This window comes from Lycium barbarum, chromosome 11, assembly GCF_019175385.1.
Source record: "Lycium barbarum isolate Lr01 chromosome 11, ASM1917538v2, whole genome shotgun sequence".
Classification (NCBI taxonomy): Eukaryota; Viridiplantae; Streptophyta; class Magnoliopsida; order Solanales; family Solanaceae; genus Lycium; species Lycium barbarum.
Genome location: NC_083347.1, coordinates 65,669,109 through 65,690,671, shown reverse-complemented (window position 1 = coordinate 65,690,671; position 21,563 = coordinate 65,669,109). Strand labels below are relative to the sequence as shown.

The window sequence follows — 21,563 nt, the reverse complement described above, 5'->3', positions numbered from 1 at the left end:
TTTTTGCAGCCGTGAAGGCTTATGTATATTTATATATTGCTTTGAAGAGTATATGTGTTCAGGTGGGGTATGATGATTAGCATAATGAGTGGTGCTCGGTAGTCAACTCCGGGTACCCATCATGGCCCTAGTCGGGTCGTGACACAAGGCAACTAGAATAGCCCTTAGTTTGCATCCGCAACATAATTTGGGTTCCTTTGCCATATTCGGAACCATGAGTCTGATCCTCCGTGATCAAAGATCTCAAAGTTTGACACGTGTTCGAGGGATATTATTATTTACATTCATAAACGTCACCCTATGGGGTGGTGTATCGTTAGACAAACTATTTTCATTTCATTCCTGCGAGGTACATCTAACTAATATGGGTCCGCAAGATGAGATTCTTCCAAAGACAAAGTGAAGTAAAGTTGAAAGCCCGACTCAGATGAAGGACTAGAAGAGCATAGCAGAGCAAGAACAAGACTGCTGAATGATTTGGGCCCAAGGCAGTAAAAAGCTAAACTTTTCTTCCCCTTCTTGTAGTATAAGTTTTACATTATTTTCTGTATGATATGCAAATACATTTGTATAGATATTGAAACCCCACAGGTTAGAACCCAGTATTTGGGTAGACGATGTTTCAAAACTGTATCCAAATGATAAAAGAGTTGTATTCCACTTGATTAAAATAAATAAAAGTGAAAGTATATTTTTCTTGGAAAAGTTGATTATTTTTAAATACCTCTTTAAAAGTGTATTTTAATTTGAAAAACCTGAGAAAAGGAAGTAAAAGAAACATTTGGGCTAGACCCAACTTAACGAATTCAAATAAGTAGAATTTCCTTCAAAACTCGAGTTTGGGAAAATAGTTCTGAGGATATGGTTGACTGAATAAAATCTGGATAATGTATGAATTAAATAAAGGTTGTACATATAAATACACACACACACACACACACACACATATATATATATATATATATATATATATAATTTTTCTTATATACAAACACATGACATTAGTTTTAGATGGGATATACCTAGCATACAATCCTTATAAGTAAAAGGACAAACTATTTTTATCCGGATATTTTAAATCTGAACTCAAAAGTACCCTTACTTAAAGGGAATTTGTTTAACTCTTTTAAAGCCAAAATGATATGCCATGACAGTATTTTTATACGAGAAACTAAACGAAACATAAGCAATTTATACATAATCACACATTGAAGCTCGAAGGTCAACCCTAATCTACGGATCGTTAATACTGGGGAGCCTAACACCTTCCCCAGGGATCACCAGAACCCTTACATAGAACTCTGGATTACGAACGATTTTTCATTGTATTTGAATAAACCCTTTGAAACTGGTTTTCCTAATTTTCTAAAAATTAGGTGGAGACTCTTTTGAAATAAAGTCCGAAAGAGCACCAGCGATTTCAAAGTAGCTTTTCCGAGCACTACCCTCGCCCGCGAAAACTTTGAACTGTTACAGATGGTGACTCTGCTGGGGACTTTAGGTTCTAACCATAAGGGTTTCAATATATTGTGATTGCTCGTTTAAGCTGCTTATTTTTTCCTTTCCTGTATATATAAACTGTCATTGCATGCATATCATAACTCTGCCACTCCTAGCATTTATTTTACACTTTGTTCAAAGGCGGCTCGTGGATTACGCGGTCGTTCCTTCATTATAAAACCAAATACTTCTTTTGGAACCGTTATGAGGCGGGGTTGGTATGCGGTCGTCCAAAACCAAAACGGTTCAACCCCAGTTGTCCGCTCGGGTACTAGGTCATTTTTCAAAGCCCACTCTAGTGATAACTAGGATAGAGCGAATCAAATCCCTACCGAACTAGAGCATTCATGCCTAGACGAGCCTTGGGTATCTCAGACCTATCTGAGGCTCATTAAGATAACTTCCTTATGTACTGATTACTTCTATTGATTATAAATGTTTATGTTCCATTTGCGACCTGTTTGGATTGTATGAAACTGAAAGTTCATTCCTTCTTCTGTTGGTCTGATAAATGCTGATTGATTGCCTTGCTAAGTTTAAGTTAAGATTTGGCTTAGAATTAGTTTGAGAGCTAGATTGGCTAAAAGGGAATCAATTAGGTGGTTAATAGAGTCAAAAACTTAAGGGAAGCTTGGAAAGACTTGGAGTTGCTTGTAGCCCAGTTTAGTACAGTCAACTTAAGTCAATGACTGATAATCCTAATTGAATCATAAGACTAAGGTGGCACTTGGAAATAATAATAATTGCTTGCAATCAAGTCCGGTACGGTGCCACCAATAGACGAGAGGGGGAGATTCAAAAGACTAAGCTTGGAAAGGTCAGAGTTGCTGCAACCCAGCTCGGTACCGCTTAGTCATAATAATAAGAGGAATAGAATTTAGACGGCTGAAAAGGGCATTAGTGCTTAAGTTAAAAAGAAGTGTATACACGGCATGGGCATAGAGGCCTTAGTATCTCTGGTGGTATATGAGTATATATAAAGTCAAAATGGGATAGAAATCACCATAGGCTTCAATACTTAGTGTTTAATGGTTTGCGACACGAATCTAGGTCTTTCTGCCCACTAAAATAAAATATAAGAAGGCCCATGTCTACCTTAAGCTAATATAAGAGATAAGGCCCGACTTAGGTAGGATTTGTACGGTTGGACTTGCGGGGCCTACTTCCCGGGTTTGTTTCACGCTATTTTTATCTGGTATCACTATATATGCATAGCTACGTACGATTGGTCATTCACAAGCCTGATGGTGTTTCGTTACCATATAAGATGATCAAAATCTTCTCCGTTCAGTTAGCTCCTTAGGTTGTCTTCGAGAATCTTCCATTTCGACCGAATCCTAGACTACTCTGCCTCTGGCAAAGCGAATGCTCTGTTCATTATAGCCAATGGATTGATACAGTTTCCCTTTTGAGATTCTCTGATTGACTCGTGGAGACCACCGAAATTGTTCCTTTTACAAAAGACTAAAGTCACGTTCCTTTTTAGTCCACCCATGCGCTACGCTACAAAGTTTTTTTTTTTTTTACTGAAATCTAAAGTCACGATCCCTTTTAGCCCACCCATGCGCTACGCTACTCATCCATCAAATGTCAAACATTCAAAAGTTCCATCTGTCGTTCATTTCGACACTACTAGTCTCCACCCACCCCCTGTGGAAAATTAGTTTCAATATGAACTACGCAGACCTGATTCTTATTCCAGCAAGATCTGTAGGCAATCCTATATAAGGATACGGTCTTCCGCTGTTTTAAACTACGGACCCTCAGAACGGATTTGGGGTATGTCTTTGAATCACTCGAATTTTTGTTCACAAACATTCTTGAATTAAGTACCCCAAGGACTGGAAACTAGGGCAACTTGTTCAAAATGTTCGAAAACTTTGTTCAAACTCTGAAATGACCCATTCGAATAAACAACTCCTTTCACGGAAATCCAGGCAAATGGGGACGCGCCTTATATGGCGTCCCTAAATCGGCTAGTTAGCCCTTGAATTTCTTAATACTTCTTCCGGGGTTTATATCCCCATTATCACCAGTCTACCATGACACTTTCAATGGGATCAACACGAGTCAATCACTATCCCACTAAGGAAATGTTCTGTGAGCGCAATGACTAGAAAGCTACAGGGCAACGAGCCTCATAGATAGCATGGACAAAGAAAACTTAAGGCGACGAGCCTCAAGTCAACGTTAAGAACATGGCTGATATGCTAATGAGGGATACATAATTCCTAATAAATCAAAACCGTGTCGACCCTATCCATACTAAGATTCACAGGATGATCGCCTTTCGAGGTCACCCTTTCAACCAATTCACTCTTAAAGAACACAAGTGTCTAGTGCAAAATAATTCAGCGCTACCACAATTTCAATCCCCTTTCTTTCGGAGATCAAGGTGAAAACGTTCTCAAAGAAATGTGTAAACTATGCCCATGCAAAGTCTTATTTATGGATATGTCGCCGGCCACATTTATAACTAAGAGGTTGCAAGCCTATTTTCCCTATGCTCGAATGACGGACACTATTTATCTCTAATATTCAGCTTAAGTCTTTGGGGTACATATGGGCAAATCAAATCGCCTGAACCCATCATAACTCATGGCTTTTCGAAATAATTTTGATTCGGAAACGCTATCCCATTCTCACCCATAATTTGACACTGGGGCAAAGCAGATTCATTTTTTGACCTCGCTACTTGAACTACACAGTGACCTGACTTCCTGTCACGACCCGACAAGGGGCCATGTTATACCTCGAAAAATTTTTCGTGAGTCTACACTGAATAGATTAACGAAGGGTATGAGTGTGCGGTGTTTTACAAAGTAGGGAATGATGATTCATACATTTTTGGAAATGAGAAAGTTGCAGAAATTCATTTTAGTCCAGTGGTCGTAAAGCACAATACGGCCCGTAAAGTGCGAACGTCCTCCAACACTCCAAGAAATTCAACTTTCTGTTAAATGTTGAAATGGTAAAACACGACCCAGAATACGGACCGTAAATCGAAATACGGCCCGTAAACCTCGATCGTAAATCACCATGATGACAGCCAACCCTTCTATTTTTGATATGCTTAAATACGGCCATGAAGGACGGACCGTAAACCAGTATACGGCTCGTAAACTGTGGTTCACGGCCACTGTACACCCCGACTGTTGATCATTAAAAATTAGACTTTGAGTTATTAAAAGGGACCCAAGCCTCATTTTATTTCATTTTCTCATCTACACAACTCAAGAGCTTTCTAGAGAATTCTCCAAACACTTCATCTACAAGAAGGACCAAGGGAAATTAAGATCAACAACATCAAATTCATGAATCAAAGTCTATGAAACACAAATGAAGTTCATCCAAACCAAGAGATCACAAAGGAGGTGAAGTAGGGTTTTGGTGAAAGAGGAGAGGCTTCCCTCCAGGCTTGTTCCACCAACCTCTAAGGTAAGTTTGATGACTTTTCCATGATGACTAAAGTATCTATATGATGAAACACTTGGATTACGAGAGGGTGTAATAAATGGGTCATAAAATGTGAATAGTGTTATAATTGAATGATAGTGGGATTGAATCATGAATGTTGATGTGTTGTGAGTATAAAGATGTTATAAATGACGTGTAGACCATGAAATGGGTGTGTGGTATGAGAAAACATGATAATAAGCTAGAAACCATGAATGTGGAAATTTGGAGAAAAATGGTGGATTTTGCTCAATGTATATAAATGACGATTGTTGATTACAATATTGTGAGTGTTGTTGTGAGAGTTTGGGAATTGATATTGGACATGGGAAAAGTAGTACAAACAAAGGAAAATGCTACTCAATTTTTCCTAGAAATAACGATGCGTTCCTATAGTCGATTAACTAACGTAATGTGCATTCTCTCGTGAAGGTAGCAACGTGATATTGAAGGGGATCAAGTGAACGATAGCTTAACTAAGCGACAAAGGTATGTGAGGCTTAAATCTTCTTTCAAAAGGCATCAATCCTTCAAGCTTTCCACAAATCCTTCTATAAGATGAAGCTTAAGAGTCCTCCTATATATTAAATCCCTTATGAGCATGATAGTGATGACAATGAGCTAGAGTCTAGAGACTCAAGAAATTGTGGCATGATGTTCCTACAATGCTAATGATGCTATTATTGTTAACACTCGCCTTACGTTTTCTTCCCTTCAAGGCGAGGCATGAAACTCATAAATGTCCATAATACAATCGGGGGTTCACGACCTTACGTCACCCCGACAGAGTATGTGTCACGACCCAACCCCGTGGGCCGCGACCAGTGCCCTAGCTGGGCACCTATACGTACCCGATACCCAAATTAACATATTATCAGAATAATAATATAATAATAACATTAGTGGATGCTACAGAATTTAGCCGAAGAGCAGACTTGGCACACAGAAGCCGATAAGGCTATCATAAAACAAAACATCCCAAACATATGTACAGAACCCACACAGATGTATCCACAGACCTCTACAGAACATATCATAATCATAAGATGGGACAGGGCCCCGTCATACCCAGAACAATATACATATCCAGATAACAGTGACAGACTGTACCAAAAGATGGGCTCTGAAGAAGAGAGCGCCCCAAAATAGCAGAAACGGGATCCTAAACGTGCGGATCAGCAAACCTGTCGTCTGTACCTGCGCGGCATGAAAACGCAGCCCCCGAAGAAAGGGGGTCAGTACGAAATATGTACTGAATATGTAAAGCGGAATCACAGAAGTCAAATCATAATGGTTACAGAAAATGAGTACAGAATCCAGAGTGTCAAATGCATATATCCAAAACAGACAGAATGCGTACAGAAACATATGTCATATCATATCATATCCGGTCCCTGACACGGGACTCGGCAGACAGAATGTGGCCACCCTCCCGACGCTGGTGCCACTATACAGAGGAATCAGAAAAAGGGGCATGGCCCCGTATCATAAAATGTCATATCAGAATGGCCATAACAGATCAGATCAGAATAGGAGGACATGGCACATCATACTCCACAGACCTATGTACGCGTATACCTGCCCCCTCACATCGGGGCGCGGCGAACAATGCAGAGAATTACGCTTGACAACATATCCTGGCCCGGGCTCAGTGTGGGAAACATTGGGACATCCACGAATGGAGTAGTGACAGACTAATGCAATTTAAAAATATAATAAATGTTTTCAAAGACTCGATGAAGCGTATCAAAGACAAACAAATCCAATGGGGTCGGACGGAATCATAATAAATGTATTTCGGATATCATAATAAATTACAGAAGTATAACTTTCCCGAAGTCATTCCGAGTGTCAAAATAATTTATAATATTTAACAGAATATTTAAAATAATATTCGTTAAGCGATTAGTAGGGTAATTAAAACATTTCTTTCAAAAATCGCTTAAAAAGGAAGCTTTAACACATTAGGGGCAAAACCGTAAATAGCGGGCCCGCCTTGGGACAAACAAGGCGGCGGGCTCAAATTGTGCCCTCTAAGCATATAGTATCACCTAAAAAGGTTATACAAACATTCTATGACTTTCTAAATAATTTAGAGCAAAATTGCATAATTTCAGAAAAAGCGTATCAAAATGGTTCAATTCTACTGAAGGAAAAACTGAAATTTTGTCTTGCGGATTCCGAGGGCCAAGAGGTCCTTCGAGGCCCGGATCCGACCCTAACACACTAGGGCATGCCAAGGGAAGAATTGGGTTTGCTTTACATACCTTTCGCGCTCCTTAAGCCTTTCCAAACTCACTTCCCGTTTCGTCGAAAAACTGCAATTGGTCAAGTTTACCAATTGTGAATTATTAATGTCATTATTTCAACTTTAAGCATATTTGGCTACCGAAATTTCGGCAGCACTTCCCCTATACATATGACACCCCGAGAATTCAACTCGGCTATAAATCATCAACAACAACCCAAACGACAACAACAATATCAACAATGAACATTAAAAACACAAATATCCTTCAACTAGTCATTTTTCTCACAAGTTGACATAATCTTCAATTCAACCCAACTTTCAACTAAGATCAATAATTTCATATTCAACAACCATCATGATCATCACCATATAGTTCTAGAAACATTTCATATCGTTTTCCTTAAGATATACACTCGATATACATGATATACAATCTTCCGCCAAAATCATAACTTATGCAAAACATCAAATCTTTGGCATACAACTTCATAACAAATTTCCAACTTCCAAATTCATCAACCATAATCATAATTCACATCTTAACAACTTCATTTCCATAATATCACAAACTTATTCTAAAGTGACATAATCATCTATATTCCAACTTCAACCAAAATTCATTCAACTTTCATTCCCAATATAATTTCCATCATAACCACAACTAGAATGCAACATAAAATTCAACTCATATATGTATACAACATATATACACCCATGGCTACATATATATATACATACCCACTTTGCAAACTTCCTTATTTCCATAATTTCTACTCATTTCCACATACCACAACATAAACAAACCTTCATAACATAAGAAAAAGGAATTGATTCTTACCTTTTTCTACAAACTTCTTCACTTGAACAAGTTGTCAACTTGAAGAAATAAGTGCTCCTTCTTCCAAAACAATTACACCAAGTTGTAGAGGACACTTAATTTAGTAGGAATTCAACAAGAAAATAATTTTAGAGGCAAGATTTTGAGGGGTGATTTTTCTATGGCCAAACCCGAAATGCCCTCTTTTTGTTCTTGTTTTTCTCTTGTTTTTCCTCCTATTCTTTCTCTTGAAAGTTCTATGGAATTTGGATGATTAAGTGGTCTTTTATTCATTGACCACATGACTTAATTCCATGGGCTTGGATCCTTTTTATGGACCATGGCCGAATGGCTCCTCACTTGGGCCTGAATTTTTTTTTCATTTTTTTGGGCCAACTCGGTTGGTCCCGAGTTGGGCCTAGCCCACTGACCTTTCGACCTTAAAACGTTCATATCTCCTTGTACCGACGTCACCTGGGAACCCACGACCTATGGATGGAAAGCTAATTCAATTATCTACAACTTCTATTTCAAGGTATTTTCGAAATTCCAAACTTACAATACAGTTTTTTCCCCCCAAAGTCAGGTCACCCGAAAACGTTTTCTTAAAAATATTCGTTTGGAGGGTTTCCACTTTGATTTGGTCCAAAGGTACTTCATGAGTTGTGTTTAACTTTACATATGTGATTCATATGACTTTTCAGATGTTCCAAAAAAAAATCTCGGTATGTGGGCCCCACCCCAGCAGATGCTCCGAGGTTCAAAAATACGGGATATAACAGTATGGTTGTCTTAAAGCTTAATGAATGCTCTTAATGCTATTGTATGTTATGAAAATAAGATGATAAGTAATGCTAACTTATAACACTAGGGGATACATGGAACACTAAGAAATGATAACATGATGCTATGGCTTGAGATGTATGATAATGACGTGTTATGATTGCTGTTGTGATGATAAGATTTCCACCGCGCCTATATGGCCGGGCATGTCACCGCTACTGCGGGCTGCGTATGATTCCACCGCGCCTATATGGCTGGGCATGTCACCGCTAATGCGGGCTGCGATGTTTACACCGAGCCGAGAGGGCCGGGCATGATCACCACTAGTGGGCGGCATATGAGGGTTACCCGGAAGCGGGTAACGATACAAATTATGATGTGATGAGGCATATGATGACGTACGTGATGATGTATGGGATGTGATAACATAGGTACTATGGTTGTGTAAAATGTGAAATATGATAATAATACGATTGCCTATGACATGTGTGCAGGTTATATCTTTGTCCCATGACTCATGATCTTTCTATTCTGTTTGTTTATTTCATTCCTGCCTTACATACTCAGTACAATATTCGTACTGACGTCCTTTTTCTTTGGACGCTGTGTTCATGCCCACAGGTAGACAGGGAGGAGATCTTGCTCTGGATTCTTAGAGGCTGCTAGCTGACTGAAAGCCCTCCATTGTCCCGGAGGTGCCTATGATGATTCTTTTGTGTACAGTTGTAGATGTCATCTCTTAGAGGCTCGTAGATACTCGACGTGGGTCGTGTGGTTTCATGGCATGGTCATTATGTATATATATATATATATATATATATATATATATATATATATATATATATATATATATATATATATGTATGTATGTATATTATTTTGCTAGCCTAAGGGCTCGTATGTATAAAAGCATTTCGTTCCTAAATAAAAATGGATTTTATTATAGATTAAGCATGAATCGGATAAATGATTGCTAAATAAGCTTAATAAGTGATGACACGAGCGGTGCTTGGTGGTTAGCCCCGGGTACCCGTCACGGCCCTTGGCTGGGTCGTGACAGGCCTGACGGGTACCCGGGGCTAACCACCGAGCATCGCTCATACCATTACCCATCGTACTCATCAAGCGTTCATTTATTAATCTTATACTCAAATCATAGGAAAACCATTTTTTTCACTTGGAAACATAATTACCTTTTATATACATAAGCCCTTCGGCTATCAATATATATATATATATATATATATATATATATATATATATATATATATATATATACACGTGGGGAAAAAATCGTGAGACCATACTACCCACACATGCGTATCTACGAGCCTCTACTAGAGTACTAGACATACGGACGGGACGGGACCCCGTCATGTCCAAAACATGTATATACTATAGACAAAAGAATAAATCAATGGCACCTCTGGAACAATGGAGTGCTCTCAAAGTCTGTTAGTAGCTCCTACGAGTCTGGATCACCTCCCTGCCTACCTGTGGGCATGAACACAGCGTCCAAAGAAAACGGACGTCAGTACGAACATTGTACTGAGTATGTAAGGCATGAATGAAATGAACTTAATAGAGAAATCATAAGACATAAGATGAAGATATAACCTGCGTAACTTTTAAGGGTGGATACATTTCATACATATATCATATATAATCATGGTACATGTATCATCATAGCACATACATCATCGTATCATATAAATCATCATCGTTAACCCGCGTCCGGGTAACCATCATATGCCACCCACTAGTGGTGTCATGCCCGGCCCTCTAGGCTCGGTGTAAACATAGCAGCCCGCCTTAGCGGTGACATGCCCGGCCATTTAGGCACGGTGGAATCGTATGCAGCCCGCCTTCGCGGTGACATGCCCGACCAACTAGGCACGGTGGAATCGTATCGTCATATAGTCAACATAAACTTATCATTATTATACATCTCATAGGCATATCAAAAGCTTAGCGTCATTATACATTTATCATCAAACATACATTCGAATTCGAAGGAAACTATGGCTATGTCGGGGTGACATAAGGTCCTGGACCCCCGATTACATTATGGAATGATCATAATCATTATGTCTCACCTTGAGGGGACTAACATTTTAAGGTGAGTGTACACGAGAAAAGCATCAATGGAACCATATTTAGGATCATTAACCTCATGGACATCGTATTTTACTCTAGGATTATTTATACTTAAATTCATCATCATCATTATCATGCTCGTATCGTATCTCTTTTCTTTATCATGTCCGTATGTAGCTCTTTATAGTCATGGACTCGTAATTTCCGTTATTTAGGAAGATCACGGAAAAATTGGAAGATTCATGTCATAGGAGTCATGCCTTAGAAGGAGAGGATTAGCCTTACATGCCTCTTTCGTTTAGCTATTCTATCGTTTGATCGTTCTCCTTCGATGCTCGCGTTTCTACCTTCAAGAAAGTTCTTGTTAACATTAGCTAATCGATTATAAGAACATGCTTACTAAGGCTAGAGAAAATTGGGCAGCATTTCCTTTGTTTATACAACTTTACTCATATCACATATCGACTCCCAAGCATCCATAACAACATTCACAATATTATAGGCAACACTAATCATTCATCTACATTATCCACATTTCACAATTTCACTTCAATTCCTCCATAATCATGGTCATAGTTCACTATTGCATTTTCTCACATATAATAATTATCCCATATTCTAAGTATCACTTATAGCATACTTACATTCACAACATATCAATATTCATGACTCATCCCAAACTACTACTCAAAATCTCATTATTCCTATCTTTGTGACCCATTTTCTATCTCCTTCCACAATCTAAGTCTTTCAAACTCTCATTACCTTAAACAACATGAAAAGATCATAAAACTTACCTTAGATAGTGTAGGAATAAGCCTTGAGTGGAAATACTTCTCTTGCACCAAAACCCTAGTTCACTTCCATTGCAATTCCTTGGCTTGGATGAACTTTAATGTGTTTCTTACACTTAATTTTGTTGGTTTGATGAAGTTGATCACCAATCTCTCTTGGGTTCTTGTGGATGAAGAGTGGAGAGCTTTCTAGAGGGTTCTTGAGGTGTGGAGTGAAAAATGAAATGAAATAATGAACTTGGTCCCCTTTTTAATAACTTAAAAATCTGATCCGTCAGGAAAAATATACAGATACTTATACGGTCCGTATAAGTGACCGTGAAATCGTCGCTTCAACATCTCGCTTCTTGTGACCATTATATGGCACATTATACGGTCCGTATAATTTTATACGGTCCATATAAGTGACCGTATAATCCCATCAGTGAGGGACCTTCACTGTGACGATTCTGCGGACCATTATACGGACCGTATAGCATTATACGGACCGTATAATCGGCCGTGTAACCCATCTTTTCTCTGACCTTGTTCTCGTCACTTCGTTTGATCTCCAATCCTTATGGAACCTTCTTGATACTTGTTTAACACCTCATTAACGATCTAAGGGACGTTACAATTCTTCTCCAAGACACTATTAAGTTATCATTAACTTATTACTCGTAAATCCTTTCCGATACACATCGTATGCCTTGCCCTCTCTTGGCAAACTTTCTCTTCTTACTCCGAATGTCTTTGCTAATCTCAATTAGGGTCATCAAATATCATTTCTCACTTATTGCAATACCGTATACTTCGTGCCTTCGTTAGCCTATTCACTGTGCATCATCGGGGAATTTTTCGGGGTGTAACACTTCCCGAGGTGGGATAGATAGGCAGTCCTTATAGGACTCAATCACATTTTAGGAAAAAAAAACATTTCTCCGTTTGAACTACATTCGACATGATCCCTGACACAACAGGATACGTAGGCGCTCCTCGAGCTTGGTTACCAATCGAAAAATCAAAGTAATCCCCTAGGAAACATCAGGGACGCAGAATTCCAGAGTACGAGTAGCGATGCAAGAATTAGCCAATACCGATCCTAAACTAGGGCAGAATTTTTTAGGAGACCTCTAAAATTCATTTCAAGACAATCAACATGAGAAGACAATCAGCGCAGATCGCACACTGGGTAGAACCTCAAAAATTCCCTTCAAGATAATTGACAAGAGAAGACGATCGATGCAGATCGCATACTGGGGCAGAATTTTTTAGAGGATCTCAAAAATTTCTTCACAACATCTCGGCACAAGAGTCAGCCGACACGAACCCTCAACTGTGGTAGAACTTTTTAGAGAGGGTCTCAAAAATTCCAATTCAAGGTTCGACACAAGAGATCATTGACACAGCCTAGACCGGGGCAACTTGCTACCCAATCAAATCTCTTGGATGTCTAAAACACTTCTAGCAAACATCTTCCCTTTTTCGTGAAATCCAAACAAAGTAGGGACACACCTTATGGGACATCCTGAAATCGGCTATTTTAGCTTTCAATATCAAAACCATTCCTCAACACGTCACGAACTACAAAATGACGATGCCAAATCAACATAACGTTGTAAAAGGCATCCATCAAGACGAGGATTGCCGCATCGAATGGTTTCATACCCAACTTTGTTCGTTTTCCCTTACTAATTCCTGTATAAGTATTTTTGCAGGGAATGCCGTCAAGCATCAAGTCTCTCCATCAAACTGAAGAGACGCGCGACAAAATGGAAATCAAGTCTTCGACAATAACCAGAGATATCAAACAAAGCCTATCTGACGGCACAAGCCGAGTCTACGCCAAGTCATCGATGAATTTCCTTGACCACAAGCTGGGAGAACTCGCTTCACATCAGCAAGTATTAGAGGAATCATAAACCATGTCAAACATATGGTTCTTGGTATATCAATTTATTTTTACCCGCAAGTGGGATTTGCTACTTGCCCGGAAGAGGGATATTTGCTATTTGCCCGGAAGTGGGATATTTGCTATTACTTGCCCGGAAGTGAGATATTTGCTATTTGCCCAGAAGTGGGCTATAAAGGACAAAGCGCCACAAAGGTGGCACAATTAAACCAAAGAGGGCTATAAAGGACAAAAATGGCACATCTGACTAAGAGGGCTATAAGACGGATGGACGAAGGAAAATACGTCCGACCCAGAGATGGATCGCATGAGAAAAGAATGAGAAACATGCCTGACTAAGGGGCTTAGCAAATAAAGAAAAGGATTATTGGACTGAAGGAAGTAGCTGACCAAAAGGGTCACAAGATGGATGAATGACAGAGACACCGCTGACTAAAGGGTCACAAGATGGATAAATGACAAAGGAGCAGTGGACCAAAAGGTTCGCGAGGCGAAGGAATGACAAAGATATAGTCGACCAAAAGGATCCAAAAAAAAGACAAAGAGACAGATCAGGCCAAAAGGGTCAACAAAACAAATGAATGGCAAGCACATATTCGACCAAAAGGGTCAACAAAACAAATGAACGACAAAGATCTATCTGGCCACAAGGGCCACATAAAGAGCGGAAGACAAAGACATATCAAGCCAAAAGGGAACAATGAATGAGCATAAAGACATATTCGACCAAAAGGGTCAGGAAAAAAACAAAGGGGCATATCCGACCACGAGGGTTAAATCCACACAACATATGAAAGAAAGATCATCCAGCGGCAAGGGCCATATCTGTCATCTTTTAATTCCTTTTAATTCTTCCATTCCTTAAATTCCTTTCAATTCTTTCATTTAAAGTTGCCAAAAGGACCATTCATACAAACAGCCAAGAGGGCCATTCATACAAACAATCGAGAGGGCCATTCATACAAACTGCAAAGAGGGCAATTCATACAAACTGCAGAAAGGGCCATTCATTCAAACAGCCAAAAGGGCCATTCATACAAACAGCCAAAAGGGCCATTCATTCAAACAACCAAAAGGGCCATTTATTCAAATGTCACGTGGTATATCTCTAATGCTGTCAATAGGTACAGAGCCACCAAAAGGAGTAGGCCGACTGAAACAGACTCAAACTCATGCGGAGCAACGTGGAACTTTTTCTCAGCAGCGAACCGGGGCACATTGTAGAAGAGAGGAGCAGACTCTTCGGGCGAGAGTTGAGGATCACCTTTCACCACCATTCAAACTACACCCCTGTAGAAGGCATATAGGTATTCCTTTCCATGTCAAAACCACCCTGTTAAGAAGACGAGTCGTTATCTTTGAGTTTCACACCGAGTATCTACACTGGGCATCATTAGTCTCCTTTTAAAATCGAGGTGACGACATACTTAAAGTATACGAAATTATGTCCGTGCAAGGACTTAATTATGAGTGGGAAGCATGCCATATTCATAACTTAAAAATTGCAAGCCTCTTTTTCGCACTCAAAAGTTTGTAGTCATCTCTCTCAAGCTAAAGGCTACTTCCGCATAAGGAATACCCTTTTCTACCGGTAGAGTCAAACTGCGTATGGCCTGATTCCCGAGGGTAGGGATATGTAGGCGACCTTAATATCAGAGCTCGGCTGTAATCTAAACTCTCCCCAATCAAGTCCCAAGTTCGAGTCTCATAAACTCGACATTAGGGCAACTTTGAAAGTTTTCAAAAATTTCGAGTCGAACTATAAATGGCCTGAACTCTCATGTAGCCTGAGATATGTAGGAAACCCAACAGCAGGGACCGGCCAAAGTTTTCAAAATCAGATACACTTTTCACTTAAGAAATAAGTTGAGTTGGTCGGACAAAAATCGGGTTTGTCAAATTTCGTTACCCAAGGACGGCTCTACCATCCCTGCACAACGAAGGCGCCGCTGTTGACACCCAATTTTTGTCCTCCAAAAATTTAAATTAACTAGTCAGGCTTCTTAAGTCCCAAATAGAGTGAGAGAGTTATTCAGAAAAATCAAAAATACTTTCTAAAAAATAGTTTTTGGTAATATTTCGCCATTTCATTTGGCAAAATATCCTAACATATATCATGTATATTTTACGTATAAGTTTAAACTCTAATTAAGTCTATTTTATCAATTTGAAAAACAATTTATGACAAAAAAAAGTGTTTTAACTTAGTATGTATTTTAATTGACAATTTAAAGTCATATTTTACTTTGCTAGAGTCAAGAATCTTAATTAATTAATTTGAATAATTATTTCATCTGAATTTTACTCCAATTAGTTTAATTAGGTTGTTTGGATTTTACAAGGATTGGGTTTCAATTTGCTATGTTGGACAAGCTTTGGTTTTAATTGAAATGCAAAAAAGGGTATTCTTGACTTCAAACCCAATAATTGCCACATTTTAAATCCAAATCAGATTCTTTTGTAGCCCAAATATCGAGCCCAAATCCATGAACTGACCCAACCCATTTACTCTTTAAAACCTAAGACCAAAATCAGTCTTCCATTTGGTTCCAAAAAATCAACCAAACGGACCTCAATAGAAAAACACAACAAAGCCATAGCTGGCAAATGCCAAATTAGGCATCGTTCAAGCTTTTTCCATGCCTTCAGCCTTTGCTTCACCATTTTGGGCGAAGAAGTTATTGTTCTTGTCTTCTTCCATTAGAAAAAGCTTTCAACGGTAACTTTCAAATTGGGTTTTCAATTCCTTTTGGTTTTTCCTTTTTCTTTCCCGTACGATTCAGCCATCTTTATAGCTATTCAAGTTGAAAACGAAATTAAAAAGTGGAGCAAGTCCCACATCATTGGTTGACACAAGTTTGAACATTTTTGGGCTCTATAAATAGAATCCATTCCCTTCATATTCAAAGAGAGAGTTCAGTGGTCAAAAAATTGGTCTTTACACCTCAAATGGGTTTTTCACAAACCCCAAGATTGAGAACACTCAGCAACCCGACTATGCCATTGCGTTTCGAGGAAGTTCTCGCTCAAGTTTAATTTTTGGAATTCATTGCCGTTCGTCCAAAATCGATTCAGGTGAAAGGTAGTTCGTCGTCAACTCTCGTCGCCCCCGTTGCTACTCTAAAAAATGTAGTCCTCAACCCTTTTCCTTTAAATTTTTGTCTTTAAATCCGTATTGATGTGTTTTTATTATTGAGTAGTTATTAATGAGTGATTAGCGTGTATGTGGTTTGTTTGTTTGGTATTGTTAAAGGTTAGTTACTATTAGTAAATATTAATTTTGTTTAACTGTGGGCATTATATACACTACCTTAGCGTGGTTGTTAGTCTAGTTTCCCTTTAATTAGTTTAGTTGAGATAAATCAAATTTGAATTAGTTACTTCAAGTTTAACTGTTCTTCATATGGTCCTAGCTGTGTAAGTATTTTCTCATTAGTTTAAGAAGGATGCTCATCTGATTCTCCCCTCTTTATCTAAATGAAGATTTAATTTGCTGAAGTCTTGTTTACCATTGCAACTCAATCTTGTTGAAAATTCTACATCATCTTTTCAGTTTCTCTTCATTGTTCTATTTGAGAAAGTAGTATTGGTTAGCATGATCTTTAGGGTTATATTATCTTCTTTTGAGGTGTTGATATCTAAATGTAGAGTCCCTGCTTGAATAGAAAACATGGAATTACTGGATTCTTTTGAATCTGAGGTGTGTATTTTTGTTTGTTAAAAGGTAACTGTTGGATAGCATGATATCTTGTTCAAGGATTAGCAAATAAAATGAAATTTATAGCCATTCTTGGAGTAATGTAAAAATGGAGGAAAATAACTCACATTTGAGTTTAGATTAAGAGATGGTTTTCCAGTTTCTCTTTGCTGCTTAGTTTGGAGAAAACAACAGTAATGGTTTAGCATGCTTATGTCCTATTGGATTTTTTTGCGTAATTCAAAATATTAGTTTGTTGATTAAGGTTTTCATGTCTCTTTGTCTTTTTTTTTTTTCCAGAGTTGGCTGTGGTGTATTTCTTTTAGAAAGCTTAAGTCTGAATGTTAAAGGAGAAATTTTGATCTGGTTTGGGCTAAAACTAATTTACACTTTCTCTTTCCAAAATAGTTGTGAATGCCTTCAAGCATGGCTGCACTATCCTTTCTTTTGACTGAACACTAACTTTAGCATTAGCCTATCTTTTTATTTGATTTAAAGTATTGTTTCTAAGCTGTGTTAACAAGCCCATGTTGAGTTCTATATGATTTTCTGTGAAATTTTTGCTACTGATTAAATCAGTTTCTTTGAGTTCAACATTATTTCTTTTCAGTCTCCCTTTCCTGACTTGTTTAAAGAAGTGAAAAGATTTTAGCTTGGTTGTTTAAGGTTTTCATTCTTCACTTGAGATGTTGGTTCCTTTTGAAATTCAGGGCTGAATAGTTAAGGACAGAGTTGGTGCTCTCTGACTTTTTAGCTAGCACATGATATGTTGAGGTGCTTAAGCATTGATTTTGTTTAATATTCTTCTTTTCTTTCTGCTTCTTCTGTGGTCATTTAGTTCTTTGCTAAAGATTGGAGTAGTGACTAATAAACCATGTGAAAACTATAACTTAGCAATCTTAACTGGTAAAAAATCTGAATATGTTTATCTTAGCAAATGTGCTTCCTCTTAACCTGCCCTGTCTATCCTTTTTTTGTATCCCTCATATCATGTTGCCTTAAGCTGGTAATGATCAATGTAAGGTAAACTTGGATTTGGGGTAGTAGAATGGAATAGGACCTTGTTGTGCATTTGATAAGTAAACTCTATGTTCATGTGTGTATGCAATCAAAGTGGCAAAACCCCAACTGTTTTCAGTTACTGTCCTCAGAAAGAGGGAACCTTTTTTTTTTTTAGTATGGATCCAGCCCTGTTTAAGGGAAAATGAAGAGATGTTTTCTTTTGAAATAAAATCTTGGCATGATCATATCTTTTCCAAGTCTCCAGACTGTATAAGCTATGTTTTGTTGGTCCTTCATTAACTGGAACTAAGTGGAGAGTATTTTTTTGTTTGTTTCCTTTTCTCTGATCAGTTGTCTATGTCTAAAGGAACTTAACATTCTTCATGATAATTGAGGTTTAAAGTCAGTTACTATTTTATAAGTTTGAATGACATGTATGTGCTTCTATTCCTTTCCTCCATCTTCTATCTTCTTTTCCTATTTGGGATTTTCGTAATACACATGAGGGAGGTCTTATAATTGCCTGATGTTGTTTGACAGTACCAATTTCTCAAAAAATTGCCTGATGTTGTTTGCAGTACTGTCTGTTAGGATTCTCTAAGATTGTTGAAGTCCAGAATTCTCATACAAGTGTGAAATCTGTTTGGATTAATGAGCATTAGGTTTCTCTGGTCTGCTATGTCTGTCCATTGGTATGTGCCTGTTGTTGTTTTCTGCCTGCATAAGTTTAAGAGTCTTGTTTCAGCTATTATTTTTCCTAAGATTTCACTTTCTTCCTTTCTAAAAGCTATATTATGGTAAGAACTAAAGATGGATAAGGGTGCCACCTAATTGTTCTGAGTCTTAAGTATTATCCCTAACTCCCATGTCAAGTTTCAAATTATCTTTGTTTTACAAATCTTTAAATACGTGTTCGGTTTTAGTATATATCAAAATCAGTTGAGGTCTTTCAAATGCTTGTTCTTTCTATGAACTTGTAAGTTTAAAATATGTTTAATGATTCCTTAACAACTAAACTAAAAAATATGCTGCTTTAGGTTCATTAAATACAAACTAAGCACCAGTTAACTCTTTGATTGGCTAGGTTCCTTTTGTTTGTTGTTTAGAATCTCAAAACTATGTATTGAATCCCTAGATTGATCCTGATAACTTGCTGTTTGATATTGATGTTTAAAAAACTGTTGAAAAAGGAAAGGAAATGAGGTATTAGGCTGTGACACTTAAATCCCATTTAGATAGATTAAGAGCACTAATTCCATGTTGTGTGATTGATTATATATTGAAATTCACTCACTGTTTTGATAAACTTGATATATCTACATTGGAATACTGAACTACTCACTTTGAATACTCATTCTTCACCCTTTCTCTTCTTTGCATGACCTGGGCAGTCCCTAAACCTCCTTGAGTTGCTACTTTGGCTGTTACTTGATGGGTTGCTGCATTTGAGACCTGCTGCTGTGTTCTTGAGCTAAAACGGCTGCATTTTGGGTCTTCTGTTTCTACTTGTGCTCTACAAAAAATGAACCGATACTACATTGATGCCACTTTGAATGAGACTAGTTGTTGGCTGCTTGTTTGCCACACCCATCGCTCATAAGTTCTTGTTGTTTAGGCTGGCTGATCCCTTTTACAACTGTCTCTTGAGTTGCATTTTTAGGGTAAGGAAAACACTGCATTCTGGGCCAAAGTGTTGTTGCACTTTCAGGCAAACAGATGCTACACTTGGAGGAAGTCAACTACTGTATTTAAGGGCCGATAAATTTTTCGTTTGTGAACAACATTTTCACTGCCTTTTGAGGGAAAACTACTGCTATACCTTGGTGTTTACTCTTGAACGTGTTGCGGTTGGAGGCAAGCAACCACTATTTAGGGTTAAATGGTTGCTGTATTTTCAGGCATAAGGATACTGCAATAGAGAACTCTCTTTGTTGTTGCCTCATCGTGTTACTTTGGCTGCAAAATCCAAGGGAAACTAATGGTGGCTATCCTTGTTATTTGAGCCTCTGTGATCAACATATTGTCCATCTTGTGAGGAGCTGTGTTGTTACATTCCTTTTTTTTTAAAAAAAAACTTGTTGCCCTGAAAAGAGCAGCTGCACTTGAGGCCTGAATCTGCTAAAGATGATTGCAATCTTCAGCTACTGTTACGACTGGTTACTGTAGGAAACTGCTGCTATGTCCTCTCTAAAGCAGAAGTTGCACTACACTTGAGCTGATGTGTTAAATTTTGCCTTGAGTTTCTATTGTCTGCTGAAATATTCCACTTTCATGGGAATTAACATGCTTTGGAAACGAACAGATTCTTCATCAAACGAAAACAACTGCTGTTGCTTTTCTTTTAAAGAACAGAATGCTACGCTTGATGAAATTTTACTGATTTGAACTTTATACTACATTTGGGCCAATGAAAAAAATTACTTTTTGAGGCCATGCCTAGTCCGGAAAGGTTATCCCTCGGTTTAGGCAATGATTATCTCACAGTGATATCACGTGGTAGGAACCGATTTGCACTTGGCAAGGCAACTAGAATGTCCCCTAGTTCGCAACCGCGGCATGATTTTGGTTCCTTTGCCATATTCGGAACCGTGAGTCTGAGCCTCTGTGATCAAAGATCTCAAAGTTTGACACGAGTTCGAGGGATTTTATTATTTACATTCATAAACGTCACCCTATGGGGTGGCGTATCATTTGACTAACTATTTTCATTTCATTCCTGCGAGGTACATCTAATTAATATGGGTCCGCGAGATGAGATTCTACCAAAAACAAAGTGAAGTAAAGTTGAAAGCTCGACTCAGATGAAGGATTAGAAGAGCAAGAACAAGACTGTTGAATGATTTGGGCCCAAGGCCGTAAAAAGCTAAACTCTTCTTCTCCTTCTTGTAGTATAAGTTTTACATTATTTTCTGTATGATATGCAAATACATTTGTATAGATATTGAAACCCCTACAGGTTAGAACCCAGGATTTGGGTAGACGATGTTTCAAAACTGCATCCAAATGATAAAAGAGTTGTATTCCACTTGATTGAAAAAATAAAAGTGAAAGTATATTTTTCTTGGAAAAGTTGATTATTTCTGAATACCTCTTTAAAAGTGTATTTTAATTTGAAAAACCTGAGAAAAGAAAGTAAAAGAAACATTTGGGCTAGTCCCAACTTAACAAATTCAAATAAGTGGAATTTCCTTCAAAACTCGAGTTTGGGAAAATAGTTCTGAGATATGGTTGACTGAAGAGATAAAATGTGGATAATGTATGAATTAAATAAAGGC

General features: G+C 38.1%; 1 long non-coding RNA gene across 1 annotated transcript; it reads left to right on the top strand.

The window, feature by feature from the left end:
- The first annotated feature begins 16,146 nt into the window (after nt 1–16,146).
- Nucleotides 16,147–21,357, top strand: LOC132618055 (uncharacterized). Its single transcript, XR_009573933.1, has 2 exons — nt 16,147–16,718; nt 19,680–21,357. It is a non-coding gene; the product is annotated as an uncharacterized LOC132618055 (long non-coding RNA).
- Nucleotides 21,358–21,563: the final 206 nt, after the last annotated feature.